This window comes from Bombina bombina, chromosome 2 (genome assembly GCF_027579735.1).
Source record: "Bombina bombina isolate aBomBom1 chromosome 2, aBomBom1.pri, whole genome shotgun sequence".
Taxonomy (NCBI): Eukaryota; Metazoa; Chordata; class Amphibia; order Anura; family Bombinatoridae; genus Bombina; species Bombina bombina.
The window spans coordinates 335,542,799-335,562,162 of NC_069500.1; the positions used below are offsets into that span (position 1 = coordinate 335,542,799).

Here is a 19,364-nt window from a genome sequence, read left to right on the forward strand (position 1 = left end):
GGCGATGTTATGGAGATTAGGGGTTCATAGAGATAATGTAGGTGGCTGCGATGTTATGCAGATTAGGGGTTCATAGGGATAATGTAGGTGGCGACGGTGTCCAGTCGGCAGATTAGGGGTTAATAAGTATATATAATAAATATATAAGTATATAATAAAATGCAGGTGTCAGCGATAGCGGGGGCAGCAGATTGGGGTTAATAAGTGTTAGGTTAGGGGTGTTTAGACTCGGGGTTCATGTTAGGGTGTTAGGTGTAGACTTAGAGAGTGTTTCCCCATAGGAAACAATGGGGCTGCGTTAGGAGCTGAACGCTGCTTTTTTGCAGGTATTAGGTTTTTTTTTCAGCCCAAACTGCCCCATTGTTTCCTATAGGGATATCGTGCACAAGCACGTTTTTCCAGCTTACCGCTACCGTAGGCAACGCTGGTATTAAGAGTTGAAGGGAAGGTAAATTCTGCTCAACGCTCCCTTTTCTGAGCCTAACGCAGCCACTCAGACAACTCTAAATACCAGCGTTGTCTTAAAGGTGCGCTGGGAAAAAAAGCAGCGTTAGCTACGTGGGTCTTTACCGCCAAAACTCTAAATCTAGCCGATTGTTTTTTTACACATCAGTTAGTCACATATAGCACAGATTGAGCTGTGAATTAAAGCTTCAAAGTGGATTTTTCACATACATGTAATGTTATTCTCAATTAAAGGAGTTCTACCTTCTTACCATTGTTTACCAAAATCATAGGACAATTGCCCATCGTGCCTCATAGTGGTGACACCACTAAACACAAAAAGGTCAAAACTCCAGGAGCACCTATGTAGTTCCCAACAATTAAAGTGTTAATCATGGCTAACAGAGATATGCCCAATACAGTGCCCCACATAACCAGAAACTGGCTCCATTTTTTTTTTAAATAACTATAATGTAAAATAAAAATATAAATCAACAAAAATGAATATCCTAGTCCCTGAGTGTTTGGAAACCTGATAATTTTCTGGTTGTGTAACTCAGACCGTCATCAATTTGAGAAAAAAAAATAGGGAAATGAAAATGACTAAACAAGAATGCCTGATTTTTTAGAAAAAAAATGTAATGTAATTGTTTGACATCAAGAGAGTGCGTTAGCTATTTTTGATGCCTTGCCAGGAATTATGGTGCCATTTATTGTTTGTGCACGTTGCTCTAGGAAGTAGAGGGATCTAAGACTGGTATTGTTCTGCATGCTGTTCTGTAAAGCAGACCAATACGTTACTGGAATATTTATCAGAAGATTGCTAAGGTCCTGGCAGTCAGACAAGGTAATATAATTTAAGTTTTATAAGTAGATTTAAAAACAATGTTTAGTAGAGTGGACATTGTTTTTATTTATAGACAGATGTCCTTTTTGTATGTATATTGAAATGGCAATTTGATATTTGTTATTCAATTAAATATTTAAAAGTGATTCTATTTCTCACCATTTATCCACCAAATGTGTTCTTTTATTAATGTTAGCTCAATGCAAATATGTCCAGCACCCTGTAGATTTGATTACACAGGTCTATAAATTATTTGTTATAAAAAAAAGATTTTCTGATTCATATAAAATATTCTATTAAATGTTTTTTTAAGGCTTTACTAAAAAGGGACAGTAAAGTCTAAATAAGACTTTCATGATTTAGATAGATCATGCAATTTTAAACAACTTTCTATGAATCTTTTGGTACACCTTTTTGGAGCATCAATGCACTACTGGGAGCCAATGATAAAAGGCATATAGTTGAGACTACCAATCAGCATCTGGCTCCCAGCAGTGCTCTTGAGCTGTATACCTAGGTATGCTCTTAAAAAAAGGATACTAAAAGAATTAAGCAAATTTGATAGAAATATAATAGAAAGTTGTTTAAAATTTAACAATGAAAGTTTAATTTACACTGTACTGTCAGTTTCAGTAAAACCTTAAAATGTGTGTAATACAATATTGTATTTGAATTTGTTAAATTTTGACAGTAAAGTAAAAAAAACTAACTTTAATTTCCCTTTAAGAAACACTAATTGTGAACATTGGCAGATATAAAAACACAAACTTAATAAAAAGTAAACAATTATAATGTGTAGTTATACTTAAACATATCCATATGCACAGTTGTCCAATAATGTACAACTCACGTTACAAATCTGGTTGTCAAAAGTAACATGTTATAATGTCAAAATACAATTAGAATATAATATATTAAGTCATATAATATGCATGTAAAGTCTAGGAAAGCTTAATTCTCTATGACTAATGTAGAACTTATATTGTAAGTTTATTGACTATTTTCTTTGTTAATTTTTTTTTTAATTTGAGGTCTCATCTACAGATCATTTTATGGTTCAGTAAATTAAAAATATGATATGAAAAATTAAATTGTGAACCTTTTCTGTATCATCATCCATGCACAGAAATCTCCAACAAGTCTACATTTAGGTCTGTAACATTGAAAAAAATCCTAAAAAAACAGATTGAATCATTTGCATCCAGGTTTTATATTTGTAATCATTATGTTTTCCAGACTATATTTAATATGAAAATACAAAATTGATAAACATTTTTTATAAAAAATAATATAAACCAGTATAATCATTTTTTTCCCACTAAAACCTTATTTACAATATATTTTGCATTACAACTTTGGTCATAATTTTTTAATATTGAAAAATAATGAATATACAGTGGTTTTAGAACAAAATAGAATAAGAATTAATACAAAATAATAATAGAACAAAAATATAATTAACAAAGGTTTAAGACAAAAGATTCTAAAATTCCCTGGATCATCTATTGAGCAATAAGACCCCAAAGTCTATTAAATAAAAATATCTTCCACAAACAAATAAAAAATGAGGAACTGATTTCTGTATTTCAAATGTGTCTTGAACATAATATATTGAATTAAGCCGCATTTGTTGCTATTTGTTTATATTTACAGGTTTAATCACTGTCATAGAAATATACTGTTAATATTTCAGGTACTTTACTGCAGGTAATGACCCACACATAAAAACAAGCTTTTCCTTAAAGATTTTCACTGTCACACTGTACCAAATGGGATTTATTTTAACAACATATTTGGTACAGTTTGACCATGATATTAGATTGAATGCCGCTCAGTAAAGTCTGAACTTTAAAGTTGCATAATTGTAGCAGCTGAATAAATACAAGGTTGAAAAATACATCTTCTTTTAAAAACACATTTTACATAATGCAATGTTTAAAAAATGCACTATTGTAAAATGAAAAACATGCAGCCAATGTCTTCTATGGGATAAAAATATCCCATACACAAAATCTTGTTCCTAAAAGCAAAAATAACATGCAAAAAATTAAAAGCATGTTTATGTAAATTAAAGTGCCCTTGTTTTTAATAGGATTATTAAAAACCGGGCACTAATTTGTCAAAATTGACCTTCACTTTAAGCTCCATACCGCACCAAAAACAAGCGCTTATTTGACGTGCTCATGCACGCTTTCCCCATAGACATTAATGGGGAGAGCGGGTCACCTGCGATTGCGGAAAGAAAAGCTCCGTAACGCAGCCCCATTGATGTCTATGAGGAAAGTTTAAACCTAACACCCTAACATAAACCTCACGTCTAAACGCCCCTAATCTGCTGCCCCCGACATCACCGACACCTACCTACAGTTATTAACTCCTAATCTGCCACTCCCGATATCGCTGCTACCTAAATAAAGGTATTAACCCCTAATCTGCCTCTCCCGTTATCGCTGCCACTATACTAAAGTTATTAACCCCTATTCCACCACACCCCAACATCGCCCATACTATAATAAATCTATTAACCAATATTCCGCCGCTCCCCGACATCGCCACAACTAAATAAAGGTATTAACCCCTGAACCTCTGGCCTCCCACATCACTAACACTAAATAAACCTATTAAGTTTTAACCCCTAAACCCGCCAGTCCCCCACATAACAACAACCTAAATTAAACTATTAACCCCTAACCCTAATGTAACCCTAACCCTAACGTAACCCTAACACCATTTAACTTTAACATAATTAAAATAGAGCTAAATTAAACTTACAATTATTAACTAAATAAACCTATTAACCCCTAAACCACCAGCCCCCCACATTGCAACAACCTAAATTAAACTATTAACCCCTAACCCTAACATAACTCTAACCCTAACACCCTCTAACTTTAACATAATTAAAATATAGCTAAATTAAGCTTACAATTATTAACTAAATAATACCTATTTAAAACTAAATACAAACTTACCTGTAAAATAAAATCTAAGCTAGCTACAATATAACTAATAGTTATATTGTAGCTAGCTTAGTTTTTATTTTTATTTCACAGGTAAGTTTGTATTTATTTTAACTAGGTAGGCTAGTTAGTAAATAGTTATTAACTATTTACTTACTACCTAGTTAAAATAAATACAAACTTACCTGTCAAATAAAACCTAAGCTACCTTACACTAAAACCTAAAATTACTAAAAATAAAAAAACTACCATTAAAAACAAAACAAAAACGAAATTATCCAAAACATAAAAATTATTCCTATTCTAATACCCTTTAAAAAAAAACCCCAAAATAAAAAAGTCTAATCTAAAATAAGCTACCAGGGGCCCTTAAAAGGGCCTTTTGGGGGACCCTTAAAAGGGCCTTTTGCAGGGATAAGGAAAAAAGGGGGGGATGGGTAGCGCTACTGAAAGCTTAGAGCGATGTGAATGTAGAACTAGTATAGACAATGCTAATGAGCTAAAAAGTTGTATCTACAACTAGCTATGTAGTGTAACTTGGATAGATCAACTATCCGGTGTGATAAAACTCATAAATCCTTAATATAGTATTATTAAATGAGGGACAGAGAATAAAAATAATATGTATAAGTGTAAGTATAATTAGAATAAAGAATGAACATATAAAAAATTAACAATAAAATCAATTTAATAAAAGTAAAAAATGTAGTTATAATAAAAAATATATGTACTTTAGTGCAGGCACTAGATATAACAGTGTTACAATAAAATAAAATACAAATAGATATTGACAGATGATACGCTTAGAATTGAGCTGACAATCCATTTTAATGTACACAGACTAGTTAATATCTTCTTTTCTTAATGTAGCTTATTTAAACTTGTTGCAAAAAATGTAACAGACAATAATTGCCGTTTTGAGAGAAAGTTCTTATCTAGTAAGATGGTTACAGAATTACCGTCTTTGATATAGTGGATGTATCTGTTATTCGTTTGAAAAAAGTCCAGTGCCTTTGTGCTAAATAAATTAGCGCTCCGGTTTGAGAGGTCGTGCAGTAATCCAGGTAAAGCACGTTTATTGAAGACTTTCAGACCTAGTGAATTATATCACTTGTGGAGCACAGTTCGGCGTCCTCGAATGTCGGTGATAGCGAAGGGGAGCGGGTAGGTCCTGGGACTGAGGTATTTGCTGGCAGCTTTCGTCTCCTTAGTAGCTGTACCTACGGGTCCTGCTACCGGTTCCGGTGTGAGAGGTGAGGAGCTGGAACAGCTTGTAACTTCGTTTAGGTCCCAGATATTTAGGCAGCTGAACAGACCAAATGCCTTTTAGATACAAACGTTGTACAGATCATGGGTGGGAAAATTAAGCATATATATTCCACTTAAAGTATGGTGTGCGGTGTGAAGCGGGGTGGTGCGACGTGCGGTGTCCATAGGTCATGGTGCAGGCTGGGATGTCTGGTGACGACACTGGAGTCAATGGTGCTGGCGTCGGGGGGCCCGGGGCTGTGGTGCGGGATGGGACGGTGCTTCGTGTACCTCACGAGCGGTGTCCACAGGCCATGGTGCAGGCAGCGGCGCTGGTGTCAGCGAAAGCATCATCGTCGGGGATGCCAGGGCTGCGATGTGAGCAGGCGATGCCGGAGTGTGGGCCCCACAGGTCGCAGTGCGAGCAGCGGCTTGTTGAAGCCGTCCAATGACGGCGTCGATGCGACCAGTGTTGCGGTGCGAAGCAGGGCAATGTGGCTCCGTTCGGCGTCGACAAGTCATGGTGCAGGCCAGCGGCGTCGGTGGCGACGTTGCAGTGATTTCTCCTCTTGAACAGCACAAAGCACACAGTTCCCAGTGCTGCAGGTCGAGGAAACTGAAGTCTTTGGTGTCCCTGAGACTTCCAACAGGAGGCAAGCTCTAATCCAAGCCCTTGGAGAGCTTTCTCAAGCAGGACACACAGCAAAGTTTACCCTTTGCACTCTTTTCAGGCAGAAGCAGCAACTGCAGGCCAGTCCAGCAAAGCAACACAGCAAAGGGACAGTACTCCTCCTCCAGGTCTTCAGCTCTTCTCCTTGCAGAGGTTCCTTGTGAGTCCAGCAAGATCCTAGAAAGATTCCAGAAAGATTCTAAAGTCTGTAGTTTTGGGTGCTCTTCTTATACCAATTTTGGCCTTTGAAGTAGGTTTACTTCAAAGTAGATTCTCACTTGCTTGTGAAATCCTGCCTTGCCCAGGCAAGTCCTCAGGCACACACCAGGGGGTTGGAGTCTGCATTGTATGAGGGCAGGCACAGTTCTTTCAGGTGTGAATGACCACTCCTCCCCTACCTCCTAGCAGAGATGGCTCATCAGGAAATGCGGGCTACACCCCAGCTCCCTTTGTGTCACTCTCTAGTGAGAGGTGCAAACAGCCCTACTGTCAAACTGACCCAGACAGGGAATCCACAAACAAGGCAGAGTCACAGAATGGTTTAAGCAAGAAAATGCTCACTTTCTAAAAGTGGCATTTTCGAACACACAATCTCAAAACCAACTTTACTAAAAGATGTATTTTTAAATTGTGAGCTCAGGGACCCCAAACTCCACCTGTCCATCCGCTCTCAAAGGGAATCTACGCTTTAATCATTTGTAAAGGTAGCCCCCATGTTAACCTATGAGAGAGATAGGTCTTGCAACAGTGAAAACCGAATTTGGCAGTATTTTACTGTTAGGACATATAAACCATATTACTATATGTCCTATCTTAACTATACACTGCACCCTGCCCATGGGGCTACTTAGGGGTGTCTTACATGTAAGAAAAGGGAAGGTTTAGGCCTGGCAAGTGGGAACACTTGCCAAGTCGAATTGGCAGTTGAGAACTGCACACACAGACACTGCGGTGGCAGGTCTGAGACATGATTACAGGGCTACTTATGTGGGTGGCACAACCAGTGCTGCAGGCCCACTACTAGCATTTGATTTACAGGCCCTGGGCACCTCTAGTTCACTTTACTAGGGACTTACCAATAAATCAAATATGCCAATCATGGATAAACCAATCAACAGTACAATTTACCTAGGGGGCACTTGCACTTTAGCACTGATTAGCAGTGGTAAAGTGCGCAGAGACAATAAACCAGCAAAAACAGAGTCCAAAACCAGGAGGTCAGAAGGCAAAAAGACAGGGGAGACACGCCAAAAAGCTGCCAGGTCTAACACATGTCCCCTCCAGCTGAGAGTAGGGGGGAACTACCCATCCCTTGGGGAGTCCTCCTCACTAAGGCGGAAGAACCTGGAAAGACCATCAGCATTGGCGTGTTCTGTACCAGGGCGGTGTTCCACCATAAAGTCCATCCCCTGTAGGGAAATGGGCACCTCAACAGTCTTGGGTTCTCACCCCTCATCTGCATTAACCATCTGAGGGGCCTGTGGTTGGTCTGAACCCGGAAGTGAGACCCAAACAAGTAGGGTCTTAGCTTCTTCATTGCCAAGACCACAGCAAAAGCTTCCCTTTCAATTGCACTCCACCTTTGTTCCCTGCGGAGTAGTCTCCTGCTAAGAAGACTACAGGCCGGTCTAGGCCCTCTTTGTTTAGCTGCGAAAGTACTGCTCCCACACCATGCTCAGAAGCATCTGTCTGTTCCACAAACTCCTTGGAGAAGTCAGGGGCCAGTAGCACAGGGGTCGTGCACATGGCTTCCTTTAGAGTGTCAAACGCGGTCTAGCACGCCTCAGTCCAGATCACCTGTCTGGGCTGCTTCTTAGAAATCAGCTCTGTCAAGGGGGCAACAATGGTGCCATATCCCTTGACAAATCTCCTGTAGTACCCGGTGAGGCCTAAGAAGGCTCTCACCTCTGTCTGGGTCTTGGGGGGTGCCCAAGCCCGAATGGCATCAACTTTGGGTTGTCTTACATGTAAGAAAAGGGAAGGTTTGGGCCTGGCAAGTGGGTACACTTGCCAAGTCGAATTGGCAGTTGAAAACTGCACATACAGACACTGCGGTGGCAGGTCTGAGACATGATTACAGGGCTACTTATGTGGGTGGCACAACCAGTGCTGCAGGCCCACTAGTAGCATTTGATTTACAGGCCCTGGGCACCTCTAGTGCACTTTACTAGGAATTACCAGTAAATCAAATATGCCAATCATGGATAAACCAATTAACAGTACAATTTACCTAGGGGTCCAAAACCAGGAGGTCAGAAGGCAAAAAGACAGGAGAGACACGCCAAAAAGCTGTCAGGTCTAACACCCCCTAAAAAAATACAATACACGAAATAACAAACAAATAATGAAAAATAATAAAAATGATTCCTTTTCTTATAACCATTAACCCCCCCCCCTTCAAAAAAAAAAAACTAAAAAAAAAACTAATCTAGAATAAACTACCAATGTAGGGCATTGCCCTAAAGAAATCAGCTCTGTTTCTGAAAAAAAATTACAAACCCCCACTAACATTACAAATCCCCACCCCCCAGACCCACAAAATAAAAAAAACTATCTAAAAAACCTAAGCTACCCATTGCCCTGAAAAGGGCATTTGGATGGGCATTGTCCTTAAAGGGGCATTCAGGTCTTTTACTGCCCAAACCCTAATCTAAAAATAAAACCCACCCAAAAAACACTTAAAATTACCTAACACTAACCCCAAGATGATCCACTTACAGTTTTTGAAGGCCCACTTGAACGATCTTCATCCCGGCGAAGAAGTCCTCATGCAGGCGGCGAGAAGTCTTCATCCAGACGGCCTCTTCAATCTTCATCCCGGCGTCGAAGTCCTCATCCAAGCGGCAAAAAGTCTTCATCCAGGCGGTCTCTTCAATCTTAATCCAGACGGCATCTTCTATTTTGATCCCGGTGGCGCGGAGCGGGTCCATCCTGACGACATCTGGCATGGAGCATCCTCTTCATATGGTCGCCGCCGCACACTGAATCTTCAATGCAAGGTACTCAATAGGATATAAGCAGCTCTAATTCTATTGGATGATGAATCAGCAATAGAATGAGAGCTGCTTAAATCCTATTGTCTGTTCAAATCAGCCAATAGGATTTAAGCAACTCTCATTCTATTGGCTGATTCATCATGGATGAAGACTTCTCAACCCCTGGATGAGAACTTCTTTGCCAGGAGGAAGATTGTTCAAATGCCCTTTTCAGGGCAATGGGTAGCTTAGGTTTTTTAGATAGTTTTTTTATTTTGGCGGTTTGGGGGGGTGGGGGTTTGTAATGTTAGTGGGTGTTTGTAATTTTTTTTTCATAAACAGAGCTCATTTCTTTAGGGCAATGTCCTACAAAAGGCCCTTTTAAGGACCCTTGGTAGTTTGGGGGGTGGGGGTTTGTATACTGTTAGGGGGTGTTTGTTTGTTTTTTGTAGCAAAAGAGCTGTTTAACTTAGGGCAATGCTCTACAAAAGGCCCTTTTAAGGGCCCTTGGTAGTTTATTTTAGATTAGGCTTTTTTTATTTTGGGGCGGATTTTTTTTAAAGGGTAAATAGAATAGGATTTTTTTTTATTTTTTTGGATAATTTCATTTGTAATTCTAGGTTTTAGTGTAAGGTAGCTTAGGTTTTATTTGACAGGTAATTTTGTATTTATTTTAACTAGGAAGTTATTAAATAGTTAATAACTATTTACTAACTAGTCTACCTAGTTAAAATAAATACAAACTTACCTGTGAAAAGAAACTAAAACCTAAGCAAGCTACAATATAACTATTAGTTATATTGTAGCTAGCTTAGGTTTTATTTCACAGGTAAGTTTGAATTTAGTTTTAAATAGGAATTATTTAGTTAATAATTGTTTAAAAGTTTAATTTAGCTATATTTTAATTATGTTAAAGTTAGGGGGTGTTTGGGTTACGTTAGGGTTAGGGTTAGGTTTAGGGGTTACTATAGTTAAATTTAGGTTGTTGCAATGTGGGGGGCTGGCGGTTTAGGGGTTTATAGGTTTATTTAGTTAATAATTGTAAGTTTAATTTAGCTCTATTTTGATTATGTTAAAGTTAGGGGGTGTTAGGGTTAGGGTTACTTTAGGGTTTAATAGTTTCATTTAGGTTGTTGCGATGTGGGGGACTGGCGGTTTAGGTGTTAATAGATTTATTTTGTTAATTGTAATTTTAATTTAGCTATATTTTAATTATGTTTAAGTTAGGGGGTGTTAAGGTTAGGGTTACGTTAGGGTTAGGGTTACATTAGGGTTAGGTTTAGGGGTTAGTAGTTTAAATTAGTTTATTGCGATGTGTGGGGCTTTCAGTTTAGGGGTTAATAGTTTAATTTATTATATTTCATTGTGGGAGGCTTTCGGTTTAGAGATAATAGGTTTATTATAGTGGCGGCGGTGTAGGGCTTAATAACTTTAGTATAGGGCCGGATGGCAGATTAGGGGTTAATAATATTTAAGTAGTGTTTGCGATGTGGGAGGGTAACTGTTTAGGGATTAATAACTTTAGAATAGTGTTGATGATGTCGGGGAGCGGCGGAATGGGTGTTAATTAATTTTATTAGTGGCGGCGATATCGGGATCATCAGATTAGGGGTTAATAAATTTCATTTAGTGTTTGCAATGCGGGAGGGCCTCGGTTTAGGTGTTAATAGGTAGTTGATGGGTGTTAGTGTACTTTTTAACACATAAGTTATGAGTTTTATGTTACAGCTTTGTAGCGTAAAACTCATAACTACTGACATTAGATAGCGTTACGGATCTTGTCATTTTAGAGTGTAATGCTCGCTTTTTAGCCTCACCGCAAAACTCGTAATGGCAGCGCTTTGTGAATCCCATGAAAAAACGTCATTTTTACGAGTGCGGTACTGATATTGCGTTACAGGCTAAAAGGCTTGCGGTACAAATGGGACAATTTGGAGAGGGGACAGAACAAAGAGTAAACAATAATATCTTATCAAAAAACAAACTCCCAAAGAAATCCAAGCAAAGGAAGAAGGTGCCACTGGATACCAGGAGTAAAACATCCAAATTCTTTATTAGCTCATATTAAAAGGGTAGTGAACTCCATACAGAACATATGTGAGCATAGGAAAAACGTGTGACTCGTTTCGGCCAAATAGACTGTAGTCATAGACTTAAAATGAAGTAACAGGTATGTAGTATTTAAAAGCCCAAAGCTCCTCCTAATAGGAAGTACCATAGAAGTCCTCACAAAGTGTAACTCTCAAAGGTAAATATGTACAATGAAACAACCTCTTAGTTGATATATGAATATGCTATATGTTACGTATAATTAACATGAAAAAATGCTATATAAATGAAATCAACTAAGTTGTATGTCACAAATAAAACAAGAAATATATGTAAACAATAGCAAACGCAGTACCCTTATTATATTAGACCAGTAACGGGTGAGGCTAACACAGACTAGGGCCTCTATGTATGAAGATGTGTACTTTCCTGCATTCGCCGCCCCAATACGCTCACCTAAGCTAATTTTTATTTAGATTTATTTAAATAATATTTAAGTTAGGGGGGTGTTAGGGTTAGGCTTAGGTTTAGGGGTTAATAAGTTTAATATAGTGGCAGTGGTATAGGGGGGGCAGGATAGGGGTTAATAAGTTTAAGATAGGTGGCGGCATTATAGGGGGCAGGATATGGGTTAATAAATTTAATATAGGTGGCTGCGGTATAGGGGGTGGCAGATTAGGGGTTAATAGGTATTATTTAGGTGGCGGCGGGGTCCGGGAGCGGCGGTTTAGGGGTTAATATATTTATTATAGTTGCGGCGGGGTCCGGGAGAGGCAGTTTAGGGGTTAGTAAGTTTATTTAGTTGCGGCGGGGTCTGGGAGCGGCGGCGGTGTAGGTGGGGCAGATTAGGGGTGTTTAGACTCAGGGTACATGTTAGGGTGTTAGGTGCAGACACTTCCCATAGGAATCAATGGGATATCGGTTAGCAGCGAACATGAGCTCTCGCTGCTGTCAGACTCCCATTAATTTGTATGGGATCCGCCGCCTTCAGGGCGGCGGATTGAAAACCAGGTACGCTGGCCCGGAATAGTGGTGAGCGTACCTGGTAGGTATTTGATAACTACCAAAAGTAGTCAGATTGTGCCAAACTTGCGTTTGGAACATCTGTAGTGACATAACCATCGATCTGTGTCGAACTGAGTCCGGCGGATCGTAGGTTACGTCACTAAATTCTACTTTTGCCGGGCTGTAGGGCTTGATAACTAAGGCAAATCAGCCTCGCAACAAATACGCTGTGGAATTCCAGCGTATTTGCGGTTGACGGCTTGATAACTAGAGGCCTAGGTATGGAACTTGTCAAAAATTGAAGTGGTATAATATTAACCAGTTACAATGTTGATGTACAGAAATACACATAACCTAGGGCCCACAAAATAGTACTGGTAGGAAAAATTAATGTTATGTTACATATATACTGTAAGGACAATGAGGTGGAATAAAACCTTAATGGTGTTTTTAACCGGACAGACCAGTAAATTGTTCACAAAAGAGAGTTAACAATGGCACTAACTGAGTGGCAGGCCCCACAAATTATATGTGTTCTTGTAGCGCCCTTTAAATAAATGCGCTATCTATCACTTGGTATTATTGTTGTGGGTTGGTGCTGAGCATTAATTAATTATCCAAAAAGATAGTAGATAAAGAATTATCCACTGAAAGAATGCACGTAAGCACTCTTTGCCCAGACTTGAAGCAGTTAGTTCCGAATCTAATTAAAACGTAACTTTTAATTTAATATAAATAAAAAGCAAGACTAACAAAATAGGTTAAAATACACACTCTGTTGTACTCCAGGTACAGATAGACCATGAAGGTGACTATATCAGTTATATAGTATGGCCTGATTGTAAGTAAGTGTCACCACATTAGGTCATAAGTGATCTGGTTTGAGTACGTAGCAGTAATAATAATTGTGTATTCTACTGTCTAATATAGTAGGGGCATACTTCAAAATCTGAGTACTACGTGCACTATAGTACCAAGATAAAAAGATCTGTTATATTCCCTAAATAATTGCTAAGTAGTGTCTAGGAATGATGGTCACTGTCACCTTCCTAATGGATATAGGAGAGGTGTCCTAGGTACCAGTTATTATGATGCTGATCAGTTATATAGAGGGTACTTATACTGTGGACCCGTCTTGTAATTGAGAACAGGTATAAAACTCGATCTTTATTTACAGATCTATATTGATATCTCTCTTTATATCCAATAAAGTATCATAAACTATATCCACTTGTTATATATGACCCAAGCGTGGTTTGTGACGATGCATGTGTGGAGTAATGTCTGTTTTCGTTTCACCTGTGTGGCAAACGATTACTTGTAGATTTAAAGAACAGGATTGGTTATCTTAGTTATCAGTAAAAAACAAGTAGTCTTGTTTGTAAATATGTTAAGTGCGACTCCAAGCGTACACAGTATGATGTTAAGCGAGTTGCCTAATCTGTATCACCACATTATATTAAGTCAATTACAACACACGTTTGGGAAAGTTGTAACTAAATCTCGTTACAGTTTATGTCTATTATTTTATATTATGAAGCTGGAGTAATTCCTGTGTGCTATGACACGTCTGCATAAATCAGGTAAATAAAACTAACTCTAATCCCTGTAATAGAGCAGATGGTGCGGTTTCACTGTTCTATGACATGTCCACATCTATCAGTATGGTGGAACCGACTGTTATACTGTCCGGGGTAACACATACCGAAGGGCCATAGCCCTATCTTGCTATAGACGGTATCAATAATATATTAAAAATATATATAGCGCGGTAGTGTTGGTTCCTGTGTGCTATACTGCGTTAACACCCGTCAGTGTAATGGAGCTGACTTAAATCACTATCAAGGTTAATTCATACAGGAAAGCCGCTGCTCTGTCATGCTACGGTTATGTCAATACTGTGTATATTGTAGCGGTAGCGTTAATTTCTATATGTTGTGACACATTCGCGTCTATCAATAAATCTCAGCTAAACTAGATCACTGTTGAAAGTGTCCAGATAGCTAAAAATATATTGTGTTACAAATTTCTACATATAGATTAGCTATGCTGCGTTCACGTTCACTTTCAAGGATATCGCATACAAGAGAACCGCAGCCCTATCTTGCTACAGTTTGTATCAGTACTATGTATATTGTGGCGGTAGCTTTGATTTCTATATGCTATGACACATTCGCATCAGTCAATAATTCTCTGATAAATTAGATCACTGATAAGAATATCTAGGTAGCTAAATATATCTTGTATTATCAATCTATGCATATAGCATTACCCCATGCATTTGCCACTATTGGTGATTCAGCGTTCTGACAATGTCAGATATGATTCCCAAGTCAGTTAAATTACTGCCCCATATTTAAACTATGTATTCAACAAGTAAATATAAATTATGCTAGAAACTCAGCAGAGTCAAAACAGAGTGAGGTTTTTAAAAGGCGTCTAGACTGCTGACGCGTTTCGTCCGTTAGGTCTTTTCAAAGGATTTATTTTACAGGTAATTTTGTAAGTATTTTAGCTAGGTAGTTATTAAATAGTTAATAACTATTTAATAACTATTGTTAAAATAAATACAAAGTTGCCTGTAAAATAAATATAAACCCTACAATAGCTACAATATAATTATTAGTTATATTGTAGAAATCTTAGGGTTTATTTTACAGGTAAGTATTTATTTTTAAATAGGAATAATTTAGTTAATAGTAATTTTTATTTAGATTTATTTAAATAATATTTAAGTTAGGGGGGTGTTAGGTTTAGGGTTAGACTTAGGTTTAGGGGTTAATAAGTTTAATATAGTTGCGGTGGTATAGGGGGGGCAGGATAGGGGTTAATAAGTTTAAGATAGGTGGCGGCGGTATAGCGGGGGCAGGATAGGGGTTAATAAATTTAATATAGGTGGTGGCGGTATAGGGGCTGGCAGATTAGGGGTTAATAGGTATTATGTAGGTGGTGGCGGGGTCCGGGAGCGGCGGTTTAGGGGTTAATATAGTTATTACAGTTGCAGCGGGGTCCGGGAGCGGCGGTTTAGGGGTTAGTAAGTTTATTTAGTTGCGGCGGGGTCTGGGAGCGGCTGTTTAGGGGTTAATAAGTATAATGTAGGTGGCGGCGGTGTAGGGGGGCAGATTAGGGGTGTTTAGACTCGGGGTACATGTTAGGGTATTAGGTGCAGACACTTCCCATAGGAATCAATGGGATCCTCCACCTCCAGGGCGGCGGATTGAAAACCAGGTACACTGGCCCAGAATAGTGGCGAGTGTACCTGGTAGGTATTTGATAACTACCAAAAGTATTCAGATTGTGCTGAACTTGCGTTTGGAATATCTGTAGTGACGTAACCATCGATCTGTGTCGGACTGAGTCCGGCGGATCGTAGGTTACATCACTAAATTCTACTTTTGCCGGGCTGTAGGGCTTGATAACTAAGGCGAATCAGCCTCGCCACAAATACGCTGCGGAATTCCAGTGTATTTGCGGTTGACGGCTTGATAACTAGAGGCCTAGGTATGGAACTTGTCAAAAATTGAAGTGGTATAATATTAACCAGTTACAATGTTGATGTACAGAAATACACATAACCTAGTGCCCACAAGATAGTTACTGGTAGGAAAAATGAATGTTATGTTACATATATACTGTAAGGACAATGAGGTGGAATAAAAACTTCAAACTTAATGGTGTTTTTAACCGGACAGACCAGTAAATTGTGTGAAACTGGAGCAAAGGTATTTAAGATAGAGAAATCCGGTATAGATCATGTCCACTGTTTCTATTACTTTTTAAATCCAAAAGGAGAGGTGTCAATATAGACAGGAGAACTTGATAGGATATAATGGCTAATCAATAGAGTAAGTATACAAATACTACATGGCTTAATAAGTGTACTTTCTGTGTACCATTCGATGCACATACATCTAAAATAAATTAATTAAATAATATTATTAAAGGGCTACCTAAAGCACACAATATTAAGACGTATTGTATAGAGTTAACGGGTTAACAGCAAGTGACGATATTAAAGGGGCCAATTGTAGAAATATAATGAATAGTGATACTTTCCATAACAGCAAATAATAATAATGACTAATAGTGAGACCACAGTAAAGGTCTAGTGGTCGATAGAGGATAACTAAATGCTAAATGTATAGCTAACAGCTAAATGGAACATCTCCTACTCATCTATCTATGCCAATAATTGATAATGTCAAATTCTGAGTTGAATACAACAGGCAACAGACAACCGAGCTTGTATATCCAATATATCTCTTGTCTAGAGAGTATATGGAATTTATCACCTCCTCTCAGGGGTTTAACTCTTTGCTTGATTGCCTGCCACTTTAAGGACTCAACATCTCCATTATAAACTTCAAGAAAGTGTTTAGACAATGCTGACACTGCTCTCTCATTTGAAATGTAGGACAAGTGTTCTTTAATACATTTCCTTATCTCCCTTGTAGTCCTACCTACGTATTGCCTACTGCATGAGGTACACTCCACCAGGTATACCACAAACTTGTTACCGCACTTGACACATCCTTTAGTTTCAAAACATTCGGCACTAGTGGCTGAAACAAATGTAGGTGACACATTTATGTGGTCGAACGACCCACAGGACCTCTTACCACATTTAAATCTGCCCTTAATCTGCCCTTAAAGTGAAGCAACAAGCTCTTACGCTCTTCATTTTTTAGCATACTAGGCGACCAAAGGTTACGTAGGGTCAAGTTCTTTTTTTATACAAACTTACAGCCATCATTTATCACATCACATAGGACTTTGTCCCCCCGTAAACTGGGTATGTTTTTTCTAATGACATTGCATACTTGATGGTATTGATTAGAGTACAGTATGCTGTCACTAAGGTTTGTTTACTATTGACTTCTACGGCAGCTTTTTGTTTGTTAAATTTATTCTTAGGACGGAACAACTGGGCCCTCTCCATTTGATGTACCTCCCAGAATGCCTTGTTTACAACTTTTTCTGGATAATTTCTGTCTAAAAGGCGTTTTCACTCTCTATATGGTAGTCCTCCTCTAGGGAACAATTATGTTTCACCCGCATGAATTGACCTTTAGCAATCCCTTTAAATACATGTTGGGGGTGACTGCTATTAGCGTGCAAAAGAGTGTTTCAAGAGATAAGCTTCCTATATAGAGACGATCCTCTTAAGAGTCATTATTTGCCGTTAAAGTGACTTCCAAATAATTGATGGTCTTCTTATGCCACTCAAAAGTAAATTTCAAACCTACTTTATTCTCATTTAGATAGTTCACCAATTCTTGGGCTTGCAACTCATTCGAGGACCAAATTATCAGCAAATCTTCAATGAACCTCATATGTTTGACAATGTGTGAAGAAAATCTGTTTCCATCTCCATAGACGTGGAACCGCTCCCACCAACTCATGAACAGGTTGGCATAGGAGAGGGCAAACTTTGCCCCCATCACGGTCCCACACCTCTAGAGATAGAAAACATCAGAAAATTTGAAATAAATTATGCTGTAACAAGAACTCAATAGTTCTGATCAAAATGTCCCTGTGTTCCTGGGTAAGACTTGTATATCTGTCCAGATAAAATTTCACAGCTTGAACCGCAAATGTGTGGGGTATAATGGAATACAAGGATACAACATCTATCGTAATCCAGCTGTAATTGGATTCCCAATGAATTGCTCTAGTTTACTCAAGGTATGTGCCGTGTCACGTAAGTAGCTTGGAAGACCATGTACCAATGTATGGAGAAAACTATCCACCCATTTGGATAAAGGCTCTAATAGAGAGCCAATCCCAGCCACTATAGGCCTCACAGATGGGCATCACAGGACAGTCTACCTTGAGACAATCAAACGTGAGCTTATCTATGATGCCCATCTTCAAACCATCATCCAGTAGGTCCCTCAAAACTTCTCCGAAGGATGAAGTTGGATCTATTGTTAGAGTGGTATATGCTTCAGAATCTCCGAGCTGCCTCAGTGCTTTGTGGGTATATGTATCTCTATCTAACACCACAACACTCCCACCCTTATCCGGTTGTCTAATGACAATTTGAGTATTGTGCTGTAGGTGTGTGATAGCTTCTCTTTCCCTTCTGGTTAAGTTTGAAGTACATCCTGTTTGTGATTTTGAGATCTTCTACCACTCTTTTATGAAATACTTCAAGACTTTTACCTCTTGTCTTTAATGGGTAGAAGTTTGATGTGGATTTTAATTTATGTGATGTATTGGTATCTAATACATAATTGCTTCCATCTGCCCCTGACAGATCTTCTAAACTGGCGAGGATAAAAATGTCAGTAAATGACATATCGTCAAAGTTAGTCGTAATTTGTGTACTGTTAGTATGAACCTGTGTCTGAGGGTTTGACCCTGAGAAGAATTTCCTAAGAGTAAGATCTCTGACAAATCTGTTTATGTCCAGAATAGTCTGAAATAAGTCAAAATTACGTGATGGGACGAATCCTAGACCATAACTTAGGACTTTTCTCTCAAGGTCAGAGATATCATACCTGGACAAATTAATCACTGTATTATCTCTCACTGATATTTGTGTCTCGTTATGCCCCTGTTTTCCATCACTGGATATCTTTGTTGTTGGGGCTCTAGTGTATGTGAGTTCTGCATGTGGCCCCTCCTCCTCGGGGTCATAATATGTCATTTAGACAATATTTACATTTTATTATACAGCTTATACATTCAACCTAAAGGTAGTTTATATTATTGTTAATACTGTGTATACATAGCACCATCAGAAAGAAAGTAAAGTACTGTAATATTTGTTGTTTTAAATAAATGTAGACTAGCCAAATAGACAAATAGTATACCAAAGACACAGACAGAGAAGATTGTGACTTACAGGCAGGGAAAAATAGTATATTTTGATAATTTTATTTTTAAAAGAATATAAATTAAAAAGTTTGGATTTCAGAATGTTTGGATTTTGGATTTTATGTGGATTTGTACCTGTATGACAAATTCTATACACATGTACAATATACCACAATCTCCCTACTGGTTCTCTGAATCATTTACACGTTTCAATATTGTATTGTAACTAAAGAGTTTGAGTTTGAGTTTACACAATTTAATTGTATTGTCATTTAATACTGTCTAAAAGGGATCATATACATTAAACCCAAACTGTACGTGATGCTGCTTTGAACATTCCACCA

The 19,364-nt window shown here is 38.4% G+C and overlaps 1 protein-coding gene across 1 annotated transcript in view; it reads left to right on the forward strand.

Moving 5' to 3' along the window:
• Positions 1-1,180: 1,180 nt before the first annotated feature.
• LOC128648818 (chemerin-like receptor 1) overlaps positions 1,181-19,364 on the forward strand; it is a 170,781-nt gene continuing 152,597 nt past the window's right edge. Inside the window, exon 1 of the mRNA XM_053701692.1 lies at positions 1,181-1,291. The gene's annotated coding sequence lies outside the window, so the exon portion shown is untranslated. The remainder of the gene's footprint in view (positions 1,292-19,364) is intronic.